The following is a 16,567-nucleotide window of genomic DNA, read 5'->3' on the forward strand; positions in this document are numbered from 1 at the left end:
GTCTAAAAATAAAGTGACTGGAACGTGACTGAGTTGCTTTTACATAGTGCATATTTTCAAGCCGAAAATCACCTCGCAAGTATCAGTGGTGCTACCTCTCTTTCCCTTGCCCCCGATATGCATCCTGTGAACACAGCTAAACTCATCCGATATTATAGTGGCTCTGAGCACTATGGGACTTAACATCTATGGTCATCAGTCCCCTAGAACTTAGAACTGCTTAAACCTAACTAACCTAAGGACATCACACAACACCCAGCCATCACGAGGCAGAGAAAATCCCTGACCCCGCCGGGAATCGAACCCGGGAACCCGGGCGTGGGAAGCGAGAACGCTACCGCACGACCACGAGATGCGGGCGATATTATAGTGCAGATATGTTTTATTTATTAGTAGTCTTTTGTAGAAAATAATGCTGAAAAGCAAATTTAAAGGCGATTGTAGCTTTTAGCTAATCGTTCTTCATTTCATAGACACTCTTTGGGGGAAAAAAATGTGTGACTGTTCATGGAATATCGAACGTAACGCCGTCTTCGGCATGCCTAACCATGCGTCCAGCTCACGTTCAGACACTTTCCGATCCTTTTCCGGCACGTCGCTCTCAGCATCCGTGTTATATGGAACAAAAACCGATTTTGGTAGACCTTCACGAATTAAAAGAGAACTTCAAAAAGTAAGTTATTCATTAATATGGCAGTTCAAGTAAATTTTGTTGAATGGTGCACTACATCTCCAATCAACTCAGATACTTGACACTATTTTTCAACAGACAGTTGCTACCGAGTTTCTGTAATTAGTGATCGGAGCGTTCTACCAATCGTTCAGCTTCTCGACGATAGAAACCCGCTTGTTTGTCATGGAGCCACTCTAGAACCGCTACGTGAATATCCTCATCGTCGAGGAATCTCTTCCCCTGTCCCCGCTCTCCCCCTCCCAAACCCCCAATGTTCTTTCAGATTGCCGACAACATGGAAATCGCAAGGTGCAGGCGCAAGACCTGGAATTCGAAGTCAGAATCAGTCATATCTGTGCAACCTATAGTGGGTAGGAAGAGAGAAAATGTGAATTGTTCAGAGCTGACGTAGTTATCCTAATGCACGTTTAGCCGCACTATGAATTGTAAGTCCAGAAACGCACGCAGGTTGGATTCGTTCTGGTTGAAAACGGTTGTGGCAGTTCTGGAACACGGATTAAAGATTAATTCCTTCGAGTTGTGGTGTACGGCTTGATATTTTCCTCGTCTCCCCAACGATGTACGACAATGACGGCGTGGCTTCGTCGGCTATTCTCTCTTCGTGTTGACTTCTTCTCTGAAAAGGTCCGATTAAAAATGCAAGCCTTCGTCGCATCGGGAAGTGCAGACTAGGGCCTAGCACGATAGCAGAATGTAAACTAGCGACTTCTGCATATTATAACTTTTAATTAACACAATATTGGGAGCTACAGGCACAGAGATCGGAGACGAAAAAGAATTGAGGTACATATAGGGTGTTACAAAAAGGTACGGCCAAACTTCCAGGAAACATTCCTCACACACAAAGAAAGAAAATATGTTATTTGGACATGTGTCCGGAAACGCTTACTTTCCATTTTAGAGCTCATTTTATTACTTCTCTTCAAATCACATTAATCATGGAATGGAAACACACAGCAACAGAACGTACCAGCGTGACTTCAAACACTTTGTTACAGGAAATGTTCAAAATGTCATCCGTTAGCAAGGATACATGCATCCACCCTCCGTCGCATGGAATTCCTGATGCGCTGATGCAGCCCTGGAGAATGGCGTATTGTATCACAGCCGTCCACAATACGAGCACGAAGAGTCTCTACATTTGGTACCGGGGTTGCGTAGACAAGAGCTTTCTAATGCCCCCATAAATGAAAGTCAAGAGGGTTGAGGTCAGGAGAGCGCGGAGGCCATGGAATTGGTCCACCTCTACCAATCCATCGGTCACCGAATCTGTTGTTGAGAAGCGTACGAACACTTCGACTGAAATGTGCAGGAGCTCCATCGTGCATGAACCACATGTTGTGTCGTACTTGTAAAGGCACATGTTCTAGCAGCACAAGTAGAGTATTCCGTTTGAAATCATGATAACGTGCTCCATTGAGTGTAGGTGGAAGAACATGGGGCCCAATCAAGACATCACCAACAATGCCTGCCCAAACGTTCACAGAAAATCTGTGTTGATGACGTGATTGCACAACTGCGTGCGGATTCTCGTCAGCCCACGCATGTTGATTGTGAAAATTTACAATTTGATCACGTTGGAATGAAGCCTCATCCGTAAAGAGAACATTTGCACTGAAATGAGGATTGACTCATTGTTGGATGAACCATTCGCAGAAGTGTACCCGTGGAGGCCAATCAGCTGCTGATAGTGCCTTCACACGCTGTACATGGTACGGAAACAACAGGTTCTGCCGTAGCACTCTCCATACAGTGACGTGGTCAACGTTACCTTGTACAGCAGCAACTTCTCTGACGCTGACATTAGGGTTATCGTCAACTGTACGAAGAATTGCCTCGTCCATTGCAGGTGTCCTCGTCGTTCTAGGTCTTCCCCAGTCGCGAGTCATAGGCTGGAATGTTCCGTGCTCCCTAAGACGCCGATCAATTGCTTCGAACGTCTTCCTGTCGGGACACCTTCGTTCTGGAAATCTGTCTCGATACAAACGTACCACGCCACGGCTATTACTCCGTGCTAATCCGTACATCAAATGGGCATCTGCCAACTCCGCATTTGTAAACATTGCACTGACTGCAAAACCACGTTCGTGATGAACACTAACCTGTTGATGCTACGTATTGATGTGCCTGATGCTAGTACTGTAGAGCAATGAGTCGCATGTCAACACAAGCACCGAAGTCAACATTACCTTCCTTCAATTGGGCCAACTGGCGGTGAATCGAGGAAGTACAGTACATATTGGCGAAACTAAAATGAGCTCTAACATGGAAATTAAGCGTTTCCGGACACATGTCCACATAACATCTTTTCTTTATTTGTGTGTGAGGAATGTTTCTTGACAGTTTGGCCGTACCTTTTTGTAACACCCTGTATAAGAACCGATAGAATAGCTTTTAGTTTTCTGTTAGCTTACTCAGATATACCTCCCTACGATATCTTTGCCGCACGGAGACGGTGCGAATAACAATCAGTACAAACATTTATGTATGTGTAGGACATTTAAATAACCTACACAAGCCTTGGTCAAATTGTTGGCACCATTTCAGTCCGGCCCCACGCGACATTGCATTTGGTCCACATACTGCCAGAATTCCTCCTGGTGAATCTGTGTGTGATTTACACTTCTGAAATGCCTTGGTACATCTCTGACTGAAACACGACCACAACGAAATTCTGTGAACCAGTTGTAAACAGTCTTCTGGGACGGTGAAATGTTTCAAATGTGTGTGAATTCCTAAGGGACCAAAGTGATGAGGTCCCTAGACTTACATACTACTTAAACTAACTTAACGTCAAGGACAAGACACACACCTATGCCCGAGGGAGGGCTCGAACCTCCGGCGGGAGGGGCCGAGAAATCAGTGACATGGCACCTCTAACCGCGCGGCAACTCCGCGCGTCTTCTTGGACGGTGATTCATTACCAAAAGTAGAACGAGTCGCTTCGAAGCAATCTGGGTGAATTAGGCCTTTTGAAATTCATTAAATAATCAATAAATGAAATACTTCTTGTGAACTTTCCATTATTTCAAGACATTCCCATTAAACGCCAACTATTACCAAAATACTCGGTCACTGTCTGACCTTTTATAATTTGAACAATAACAAATTACCTTTTCAAAGGCAACAGTAATGTCTTTCCTCAAGAACGCAATCCAGCAGTCGTTTCTAAAAATTTAAAAGGCGGCCATTTTTTCAACTCACGACGAATTGCACAACGCACAAATTATAGGTGTGATAGCAGCGCACGAATATTTGCACACCGAACCTTATGCTGCTCCTGAGATGGCAACGGACAGCTCTTTTGTACGGTGTCCTCTGTGTTACAGGTGAAAGCCGTGGATGGCGACGTGGGCCGCCCTCAGGACGTGGTGTACTCCATATCAGGGCCGGGCGTCGCCCCAGAAGGATCCGGCAGTGAGGGGTACTTCCGCGTTGATCCCACCACGGGAGACGTCTTTGTACTCAAGGTAAGTCACTAATAGAGGCTCTTCTCAAACGATGTACTGATGAGTTTAGATGATCAAAATGATACAAAATTCAGGACACATCTCCGATTGAGGTACTTCTGAAAAATATTACCACTTTGAGCTGCTTGTAAAATTCTATATTTACACAATCAGTATCGGTCGACTGATCATCATCAGGTTCCTATATACTAATAGGATAATACATGAGTAACATTATTGGCTGAAACACGAATCTGTTGATTGATGTAAATGTTAACGACAACACACACGTAATAAGATGTCACGTACTCACATAATAGTATTCACAGCTTCATGTTAGGCGAAATAAAAAATCATTATCGTCGAATGATAAAACCGTCAATTCTTTCTTTCTTTTCTTTTGCTTGTGCCGTTTTTCCCGCGGATACGCAGGGTCGGCATGGTTAATCGGATGTGGCAATTTTAGTTGAAGGGGTGGCCGGATGCCCTTCCTGCCGCCACCCCGTACCCGCAGGGAAGGAATTAGTGTACCCCAACTGTCTGCGACTGGTGTAATCCATGGAATAGTGCGAAAGTGCTCAGATGTCTGCGAGCCGTGTAACTGAGGCGGGACGTGGGGACCAGCCCGATATTCACCTAGGGGGATGTGGAAAACCGCCTAAAAACCACATCCAGGCTCGCCGACACATCGTCGTTAATCCGTCGGGGGGATTCGATCCGGGGCCGGCGCGCGAGTCCAGGAAGCAGCGCGTTAGCGTGCTCGGCTAACCTGGCGGGTAATGACAAAACCGTCAATCAGACACTGAAAATAAAAGTATGCTATAGCACAGTGATGTGACTCAGTATGAAAACCACACATCATAAAAACGTAAATGATTTATATTTGTATAGAGTTATCGGTTATCATATCGTAATACAACTTTTATCTTCAACCATTAACAACTGTAATAGGTAGTGTACTCATTCATGTTATAACTGCGGTCGGCGTTAGCGCTGTGAACAGATTGGCATCACGCAGAGCCGACTGAACAGCTGATCACTGTTTACTGGTAGAACCAAACATGATCGTAGAGGTCTTCATATATCGATAGTGACTAGTATCTTACTATTAAAAAGCTGTGTGTCGTCTGCTACGATAAGTAGGTGTGACAGTCTTAACAGATGTTAATGTATGTGACATCTTATAACGTGTGTTTTGTCGTCAACGTTTACATCAGTTAACAGATTCGTAAGAGTTTAAGCCAGCAATGTTACTTATGCATTATTTCGTTTGGTATATACGAATGTGATAAAGGTTAGTCAACCGAAACTGGATGTGAAAATAAAGAATTTTACCAGCGGCTCAAGACGGTAATATGACATTTTTTCATATATGTAAGAGCTGTGGGGCACCAGCTCCCAAAAGAAATATTAAGATATTTCTATCACTGCCTATGAAAACCGTCCGTCATAAAAGTAAGACCTGGTTAATCTTAACGAGCTGGTCCCTGTGCTGATATTATGCTGGATTTCTTTTTTTCCCTTTTTATTCCTTATAATTATTCAGTAAGCGTGTTTTTCTTGCACTGTTCAGCTTTACTTTGCTCCGCTTATTTTAAATTATTTTTCTATCGGTCTTTTGACCAGTTTTATCCAGCCCGTAATGAGTTTCTCTCCTGTGCTTGTATCTCAGAGCAGCATTTACACCCAATGTCCTCAATTATTCTAGTACCATGGAAGCTACGAAGATGAATCAAAAAGTGAGTTACACTTCCAAGTTATGGCCATTTATGGCACATACACATAGGCACCACAGCTGTGACAACATACAATGTAAGATCACTTTTTCACATAGTCGCCGGCCGGTGTGGCCGTGCGGTTCCAGGCGATTCAGTCTGGAACCGCGTGCCCGCTACGGTCGCAGGTTCGAATCCTGCCTCGGGCATGGATGTGTGTGATGTCCTTAGGTTAGTTAGGTTTAAGTAGTTCTAAGTTCTACGGGACTGATGACCACAGATGTTAATTCCCATAGTGCTCAGAGCCATTTTTTTCACATAGTCTCCAAGAGACTGTTAATATTTCACATAACGGGTAACCAACTTTTCACCTCAGCTCTATGTAACAACCTCTATGTAACTACCTGGATACAGCTGCTTTCACCTTCTCATCGTTTCGGAGTCGTCATCCACCGAGATCCTCTTTCATCTTGCCGAACACATGATAACGTATGGCTCTAGGTCTGGACTGTATTGAGGACGTTGCCATACCTCCTACCTGAATCACTGCAGTAGTTTTGACGTTTGGCGGGCAGAGTGTGGTTTGCGTTATCGTGCAACAAAATCATACTGACGCTCAATTTTCCCCTCCGCTTTTCTTTGTTTGCCTTACGTAACCGGTGCCACGTTTGACAATACGAAGCAAAGTTGATTGTCGTGCCTTTCGTCGTAAATTCCAAGTGCACCACATCCTCCATGCCAAAGAACGCTGTGGCCATCACATTTCCCGCTGAAGGTTGGATCTTGGCCTTCTTTCATCGTGTTGATATGGTGTCCACCCATTCCGTCGATGTTCTCTTTGTTTCGGTGATGAATTGGTGGACCCACGTTTCACCCCTTGTGATGATTCGCTGCAGAAAATCGTTGCCCTCCACAGAAAACCGTTTAAAAGATGGCAGAGGCGATTGCAAACGTTGTCCCGTGTGAACATCGGTGAGCAGCGGTGAGAGGCACACAGTTTACAATATCCAAGCTGCTGTTGAACGATGGAGAACACACTGTCGTGCGATATGTTCAACATTTTGGCAATTTCCTTCAGTGTTAAGGGCCGATCCTCTCTAATGATCACATTCACACTGTCAACATTTGCAACGGTACTGAACGTTGTGGGCCTACAAGCGCCATATTCGTCATCGAGATCCGTGTGGCCGGCGTCAAACTGCGTACACCGCTTTACAACATCTGGGGGAGAGATTGCACGCTCATCATATAAAGCAGCGATTTCAACGTGAATGTCTGTGCAATTGAGCCGTTTGGCCCACAGAAATCTGATCGCTGCACGCACCTCCAATTTAGAGTGAACATCCAGCTGTCGAGCCATTGAGCCTAGCCCGCTCTGCGCACTAGAGATGGGCAAACTCGCTCATACTTGGGGACAAGTTCACTGGCGATCGCTCTTCTTTGGGAACCATTCACTGTTCCTTGTTCATGGTTCATTTGTGCGTGGTATATGGTTCTTATGAAAACTTTAAACTTAGTAGCATAGGTGACTTAAGGATGGAAGGCGTCAAAAGGACGCACTTGCCTGCCCTCTGGAGTACAGAGTTTTTGTTCAATACAAAATTCTCACATACTTGTAGAAGTAATTTCCGTGATTCTGTAAAACCTCTCGTTTAGCCAACTGTAGCGTTATGTGGCTGATGGCAGTGAAATAATATAAGGTGGCGCACGAAAAACCTGCCCCGAGTACAGACTGCTCGCCAATTACGCACGATTTGTGACAGCTACGAGCAGAATGTAATAATTAGGCAGTAAAGAAATAACAAATAAGCTAATGCAAACAACAACTTCGAAACAATAGACGACGATTGGTGGGCGACAGTGATCAGTCTAGTACGCGGGACCGATATTTCGTGCGCCACCCTCTACCACTGAAATAATATTGTGGAAGTAATCATATTCTCTTTACAAAATATGGGATCAGATACTCGACTATGGAACGCGGGCTTCATTCGGATGTAAGTCAATCTGCCTTCCATGACAATGAACATACTGTTTTACATTAGGTCAAAAAAAAAGACGGAAAATGGCCGCTTTTGTGTGCCGGGCCGACTCCCTTTGCATGTGAAATAACAAAAGACTTGCCTTTTTATAATTATGTCTTCTGTTGTTTATCGAAATAATGAAGTAAGCTGATATGCCCTTTTGTTACCTGGAAAGATGTATGTATTACATACAATGTAATTTTTATGTAATTTACGTAGTTATAAAACACGTTTTAATTACCGGTCGTTGACGCTGAATAGAATGCGAAAAGAACCAGAAGTACGGAGTTGAAGAAAGGTTTGAAACAGATCTAGAATTGGCGTGCGCAGCGAACGAAACGAACAACTACTCGATACTGAACTAACTGGGATCAGTCGGCAGTGGCACTGCGTGCGACGAGTGGCCAAGCGAAGGAGGACGAGTCTGGCCCAGGGAGACCGAGACCGAGACTGAGACAGATGAATATGGGACCGAGGCTGGAACAAGACCGTCACAGTGCCGTTGCGGGAACGAGACCGACCGTCTCCCGTTCCCGGAACTACTCTCCTGGAAATGGAAAAAAGAACACATTGACACCGGTGTGTCAGACCCACCATACTTGCTCCGGACACTGCGAGAGGGCTGTACAAGCAATGATCACACGCACGGCACAGCGGACACACCAGGAACCGCGGTGTTGGCCGTCGAATGGCGCTAGCTGCGCAGCATTTGTGCACCGCCGCCGTCAGTGTCAGCCAGTTTGCCGTGGCATACGGAGCTCCATCGCAGTCTTTAACACTGGTAGTATGCCGCGACAGCGTGGACGTGAACCGTATGTGCAGTTGACGGACTTTGAGCGAGGGCGTATAGTGGGCATGCGGGAGGCCGGGTGGACGTACCGCCGAATTGCTCAACACGTGGGGCGTGAGATCTCCACAGTACATCGATGTTGTCGCCAGTGGTCGGCGGAAGGTGCACGTGCCCGTCGACCTGGGACCGGACCGCAGAGACGCACGGATGCACGCCAAGACCGTAGGATCCTACGCAGTGCCGTAGGGGACCGCACCGCCACTTCCCAGCAAATTAGGGACACTGTTGCTCCTGGGGTATCGGCGAGGACCATTCGCAACCGTCTCCATGAAGCTGGGCTACGGTCCCGCACACCGTTAGGCCGTCTTCCGCTCACACCCCAACATCGTGCAGCCCGCCTCCAGTGGTGTCGCGACAGGCGTGAATGGACGGACGAATGGAGACGTGTCGTCTTCAGCGATGAGAGTCGCTTCTGCCTTGGTGCCAATGATGGTCGTATGCGTGTTTGGCGCCGTGCAGGTGAGCGCCACAATCAGGACTGCATACGACCGAGGCACACAGGGCCAACACCCGGCATCATGGTGTGGGGAGCGATCTCCTACACTGGCCGTACACCACTGGTGATCGTCGAGGGGACACTGAATAGTGCACGGTACATCCAAACCGTCATCGAACCCATCGTTCTACCATTCCTAGACCGGCAAGGGAACTTGCTGTTCCAACAGGACAATGCACGTCCGCATGTATCCCGTGCCACCCAACGTGCTCTAGAAGGTGTAAGTCAACTACCCTGGCCAGCAAGATCTCCGGATCTGTCCCCCATTGAGCATGTTTGGGACTGGATGAAGCGTCGTCTCACGCGGTCTGCACGTCCAGCACGAACGCTGGTCCAACTGAGGCGCCAGGTGGAAATGGCATGGCAAGCCGTTCCACAGGACTACATCCAGCATCTCTACGATCGTCTCTATGGGAGAATAGCAGCCTGCATTGCTGCGAAAGGTGGATATACACTGTACTAGTGCCGACATTGTGCATGCTCTGTTGCCTGTGTCTATGTGCCTGTGGTTCTGTCAGTGTGATCATGTGATGTATCTGACCCCAGGAATGTGTCAATAAAGTTTCCCCTTCCTGGGACAATGAATTCACGGTGTTCTTATTTCAATTTCCAGGAGTGTACAAGTAGAAAGCAGCGACCGAAGTGAACTATGCAAGACCGTTCCTTAGAATTCGTTCCTCGATCTTTCCGTTCATCTTGGTGAACCGTTCCTTTGGATCCGTTACTTCGCGAACGGCCCATCCCTACTGCGCACACAACACGACGGGATACCACACCAACAGACATATTGCACGTGTCAGCATGTACTGTCGCATGCTACACATGGGCCATGGTCACGACACAGCGTGAGCTCGCGGTGAGCTAGTATAACTTACTTTTTGATTCACCCTCGTATTCTTTGATGTCCTATCATCTTATCACTTCTTCTTGCCAATATTTTCCACATGTAGCTCTCCGCGATGATTCCATGGAGAAACTCCTCAGTTCTTATCTTATTTGTCCACCTAATTTTCAACATCCGTCTAGGCCTATAGCATCATATCTGAAAAGCTTCAACTATTTTCCAGTTTTCTCACAGTCCATGATTCCACTCAAATGCTGTTCTCTAAACTCACAGTATCAGAAATTTCTAATTTTGAGATTAGTACACTTCTTTTTGCGAAAAATCCCCTCTTTGTCTGTGCTAGTCTACTTTCTATAACCTCCTTGCTTCGCCCGTCACTCGCAATTTTGTTCCAGAATTAAAAGAACCCCTTCAGTTTGTCTATTTCCAGTTCCACACTTTTGATGTTAAACAATCCCCATCAGCGAATCTTATCATTGATATCCTTTTAATACCACTTCCTTTCCTGTCTTTTATTTTCGCCATTGTTTCTTTGGTATACTGATTGAACACTAGGGGCGAAAGACTGCATCTCTGTCTTACACGCTTTTTAATCCGAGCAGTTCTTTCTTCGACTTCTATTCTTATTTTCCCCTCTTGGTTATTGTACACATTGTTTATTAGCCGGCTTTCCGTATAGCTTACTCCCATTTTTTCAAGAATTTCGAACATCTTTCACCGTTTTACATTATTTTTCTAGGTCGACAAAACCAATGTACGTCTCTTGATTTTTCTTCTCTTGCTTCCATTATCAAGAGCAAATTCAGAATTGTCTCCCTACTGCCTGTAAAATTTCGGAAACCAGACATCTTTATATAGCCGCTCTTCGATTTTCTTTTCCGTTCTTCTGCATATTATTCTTGCCCGAAAATTCAGAGCATGAGCCGTGGAGATATGCAGTAGTTCTCGTATTTATCTACACTTGCTGTCTTCTATATTGTATGGATGATGTTTTTGTCACAGTCTGATGGTAGGTATCCAGACTCATAGGTTCCACAAACTCCATTGGCCGTTTGGTTATACCTTTCCCAATGATTTTAGAAATCACAAAAGCATGTTATCTACATCTTCCAAACGGCTGTTAAACTGCGACTCTAATGCTGAGTCCCCTATGTATTCCATATCGACTCCTATTTCTTCTTCAATCACATCAAGAGACACTTGCTCCCACTCGTAGAAGCCTTCAGTATTGTCTTTCCATCCATCCACTCTCTCCTCTTCCTCCTTTAATACTGCCATCCTTGCTATTAATGTTTCCAAAAGTTTCTTTGACTTCCCCTATATGTTAAATCAGTCCTTCCGAGGACCATTTCTTTTTGGATTTCTTCGCATTTTTCCTGCTCCCATTTCGCCTTGGTATCCCTGCACTTTCTAATTATTCGAATCATAGTGAGCCGCGCGGGATTATCCGAGCGGTCTCGGGCGCTACAGTCATGGACTGTGCGGCTGGTCCCGGCGGAGGTTCGAGTCCTCCCTCGGGCGTGGGTGTGTGTGTTTGTCCTTCGATAATTTAGGTTCAGTAGTGTGTAAGCTTAGGGACTGATGACCTTAGCAGTTAATTCCCATAAGATTTCACACACATTTGAACATTTTTGAATCGTAGTGATTTATATTGCTATATTTCTGTGTTTCCCTGCACCTTTTTTGCATTTCCTTCTTTTGTCGACCAGTTGAAGTATTTCTTCTGTTACCGAAGCTTTCTCCAGAATCGCCTTCCTTGTACCTGTTTTTGTCAGTCCAATTTTTGTTATTGCCCTTTTTCAAAATGTCTATCCCTCTTCAACTGAACTCTTCTGTGGTATTCACTATTACAGTATCTGCAGCCTCAGAAAATTTCGAACCCAGCTTCCTCGTACAATACTTCAGTATCCCACTTCTTTCCACATTGACTCTTCCAGACAATTCTCATTAACTTCTGTCTTCATCATTACCGAATAGTTGCTGAGTTAATAACGGCTCCTGGGTACGCCTTACAGTCCAATATCTGATATTGCAATCTCTGTCTGACCATGATGTAATGCAGCTGGAATCTTCCCATGTATCCAGGCCTTAGCAGAGAATATTTTCTCCTCCTTTCATTTTTTTAAAAGTGTATTACACGAAATACAGAGAATAAAATAGTTTCTATAAAGCTGGCAAATGCTTCTGCGAAAAGATAAAATTTTAAACAGTAGTGATGATCAGAATTATGGGTCGTGTAAGGTTGGCTGGTGTATTAATCGTTCATAGTGTTTCTGGTGCATAATAAGCAGTATTTACGTGTGGTAGGGAGCTCGAGGCAGAACCAGTTAGCTAAGCGACAACAGAATTAGGCTGTTTCCTCGTCTGGAGAAACAGTAACCTATTGTCACAATCTAACATAACTGTCACGACATTCCATCTCGCTTTTGTTGCCCGTAGCACAACAGCGCCCCAAACGGTCAGAAAGCGACACTTCTGAATATGTTATCGGAGAGTGTGAATACTAATGTTATACTGATTTGTAGCATAGTTTTTACAGCAGGGAGCGTATGTAGTGCCATGAAAATAACTAAAAACGACTTCACATCTGTCATTATTCAGTTTCCCAAGGACCCTGGGAGGTACGAGACGGTACATTGCAGGATAGTTTATTTACGATTCTCTTGCAACATACAGAACATTTATTGAATAACGTTGTTTTCCCGTAATAACAAAAAATTGCTACACGTGCAATAGGTCTGTTGGTGTGGTATCCCGTCGTGTTGTGTGCGCAGTAGGGATGGGCCGTTCGCGAACTAACGGAGTTTTATTCGCTACACCTTCAGCCAAATCAGTGAATGTGGAACGTAGGAAACCTATACGGAACGTAATACATACATTATTTAACGAATCAAATAAGCCACCACAACTGCAGTTGCAGGGAGAACTACACGGACGTGATAAATAAATCGTCGAAAGCAATAAAACTTCTTCCCAACACAGAAGATAGCAATCCCACAATTGTTGCTAAAACTGGGTCACAAACGTCAACAATCTTTAACAAATTCACTTTTGACGCAAAAGCAAGCACACTAAGAAAAATTAGAAATTCCAGTAAAGCGTAAGGACGGGCGAATCATTAGACTCCACAAAATTTTTTTAAGTGTCAAGGGTGTTGCCTATGTTAATAAGAACAGACAACAACTGAAGTATATGCCTCTCATGCATGAAATATGTGTTGATATTCTCTTGCTTTCAGCTGAATAAGCTGCAAATACGCAAATATTCGAAAGTGTATCTCCATGAATAAATTGTAGCTTATGTTATTGAGTTGATGTGTTTCGACTGTTTTCATAAGTACTTCACGATAATTCATGTCTACTGGTTATTTACTAACACATTAATCTCAAAATATAACAACTATTCCGTTAATCAAGTAGAAAATAATTAAAAACAAACATTATCCTTACGATGCATGTGACTCTCTGCTTTCTCACCGCTTGGAGTGCTAGTGTCGCTCCAGCTGGCGAAAGGTAACAGCTTAAGTGCCTGAGAGTGTTGTGACCGTATGTATTAGACCGTGTTATTGTAGTGATATGTAACTATATCTCTGAATGGAATGAAAGGTGCGACAGCCACTTTGACTTTTTGCTTGGAGTGCGGCTTGCAAGTGAACGGGTGCCCTTCACGTTACCATCTCGGTTTTCATCATGGAGGATAAGCCGTTAATTCTTAATTGTACGCCCTTAGCCGACATGATGACACGTAATCTTAAACTGCATGCCATCCGCTGCACGTTACTCATATGTTTAAATCAGTTGCTATCCTGAAATGTGCACTTGGGAAGCAAAGTTCTGCCCCTCTGCTTTTTGATTTAAGTATGTTTCAAACTATATATTTCTTTTTTTTTTCTTCATTTTCCAGATTATGTGAAGTTACTTTAGAAAGACTGACGACTGTAATTGAATATTAAATCAATAGAAATGGCAATTTCAGCCTCTTTATCTTCTAAAATGAGAGTTTAAAAGCATCTAAGGAGTTTAACGTATCCAAATCAATATTGGAAAGATACATTCGTACTTGCTGTACGGCAGCGGATAAAACAAACTTAAATCTGCATTGTGTTAACAAATTGTTCGTCGAAAGACATCATAAACGAACACAAGGAAAATAACTTTTCTTTTATGGCCTAAAAATTCAGCAGAGAGTGTAGGAGACAACGGATTTTTTTATACATTCACTTTTAATACGTTCATTTACACGAAACTATTGAAAATGAAAATAAAAAGTTTTGTTACGATATAAAAATTGAATGTCATACATTAGACATTAATACGTACTTTTACAGAGATGCGCTCAAAATTAAAATGAAACAGTCGTTTTACTATATAATAACTTGAATGTGTAGCAGATAAAAAAACACGTTCGATATTAATACGTGAATCTATAGGCAAGCGTAAGAAATTAAAATGAAATAGCGATTTCGGTGCACGAATTAATAACTGAATACAGATGAACAAACACAGAACTGGATTTGCTATTACATAATTTTACAGACTAGTATGAAAAAATCAAATTTGTTTTATAATCTAAAAGTTAACATTTAAAGTATTAGGGTCTGTGTAGCTACATGCTGCATACTAAGTGTACACAATACCTTTAATCCATGTAAGGGCTGAACAGTTTTGTACTACAGCTACTGCTCTCACCGTAGCTCTTTCTAACATTATTAGCAAAGCTCTTACGTATTTATCGACAGAACTGAACTACGTTATTTATTAAAACTTTTTCATCTGAGCGTCCTCTCCGATAACGTATATTTCCGCGATAACTAATCATTTCAGCAGATGCCAAGAATACGCATCAGTTGCAATATACTACAGTATCAGTATGACCTAACTGTACAACGCCGAGCAGCCTGCGCCATTCGGGTATTGTTTGGTATTGTCGGGCGCCTTCGGTCACGTCTGCACGTAAACGAGGTTAGTTCCGCGTTCTGCCATCGGCAACTGTAAAATAAACAGGTAATACGTAGTTTGTAAATCCAATGAATGTGCGCTAAGTTATAATAAAAATCACATTATAATCTTAAATTTTTAAGACTAATATGAATAAATAAACAAACTCACCAGTCAGCAAAGTTTGCGTCTCGCTTTGACTGCAGAAAACTCGTTGATCATATCTTCATAGTTCAGACGTTTATCACTTAGGAGGTCGGCTTCGATGTGAAGAATGGACAAGGCGTTCAATCTCTCCTCAGATAACTTAGAACGTAGGTACGATTTCAGTCTTTTAAGAGCCGAAAACGAGCGTTCTGCTGAACAATTTTTAAGTGCCATACATAGAAATATTCTAAGAGCAATGTCAACATTGTAACCTCTCTTTTCGTAAATATTTTAATCATTTCGACTGGTATATCACTAATCTCAGAAGATTTGAAAAGTTCCTCGAAATGTACTCATTCACTAGGGAAGGAAGGCTCTAAATCTGTGTCATATGTTGCTTGGAGTTTCGCTGCACGTTCAGCAATATCATCAGATGAAATGTTCTTAAGGTTACTGAAAACTGTGAAGGAGTCCAACAGTGTTCTAAAGCTTTCCTTCCTCCTCACTAATTCGGCGTACAAGTTGTCGAGTACTAGGAGAAATGTTTAGACTCCAATTTTTTTCCCCTCCAGTCAGAAAAACTTCTTCAGAGTCCGCTTCTTCGTCATCATGAAGTTTACGTTTTCGTGATTTTTATAGGTGCATTCAAAATCTATATTTCATAATATCCATGGATTTATTTTCATAATAGTCGAACATGGCACGAATAGATGCAATAAGCCCTACTAGTGATTCATATAATTCATGGACTATTTTAGTATTTTGTGGACAGGACATTCAGTACGGCCTCAGCTAAGTTTTCGGACTTGTGTCCTGGGTTTGGTAAAACGGAAGGAAACCGTCAACAGGTTCAGAATTCTCGTTCACATAGCTTAATATGAAAGATAATTGATCAATATGTGAAATGTCCGCTGTAGGATCTACTATTATAAAGAAATATTTGGTCTGTTTTATTTCACTTATGATAATTCTTTTTATTCGTTCAGCTAGAAGCTCTATTATTTCATCACAGATTGTTGAAGAAAAATAGCTTGTATGTTCCTGTCCTGGATTTCCATATCGTTCAATGTGCTCTGCGAGAAAAGGATCAAACTCGGTTATAAGTTCAAGAGACATCATACATTGGCCATTATTTAATGAATGCAATCTTTCAACGTGTCCACGTAGGTGAATTCCACTACTTGTTAGCTTCTTCACTACTGCAAACACCCTTTTTAACACACCAGGCCAGTACATTTTTTTCTGTCTCAACATATGACTTGAAATGATTATCTTTTGTTCCAAGTGACAAGAGTGATAACTCAGAATTTGCAATACCATTAGTAGCAATCGCGGCCTTACCTCCAAGCAATTAACATGGTGCACAGAAAACAGCACCGGTGCGACGGGAGTGTATTAGAAAATTACGCAA

General features: G+C 43.2%; 1 pseudogene; it reads left to right on the forward strand.

Moving 5' to 3' along the window:
* Positions 1-16,567, forward strand: part of LOC126195684 (neural-cadherin-like) — a 296,356-nt pseudogene that overhangs the window by 74,554 nt on the left and 205,235 nt on the right.

The sequence above is a fragment of the Schistocerca nitens genome, chromosome 7 (genome assembly GCF_023898315.1).
Source record: "Schistocerca nitens isolate TAMUIC-IGC-003100 chromosome 7, iqSchNite1.1, whole genome shotgun sequence".
Taxonomy (NCBI): Eukaryota; Metazoa; Arthropoda; class Insecta; order Orthoptera; family Acrididae; genus Schistocerca; species Schistocerca nitens.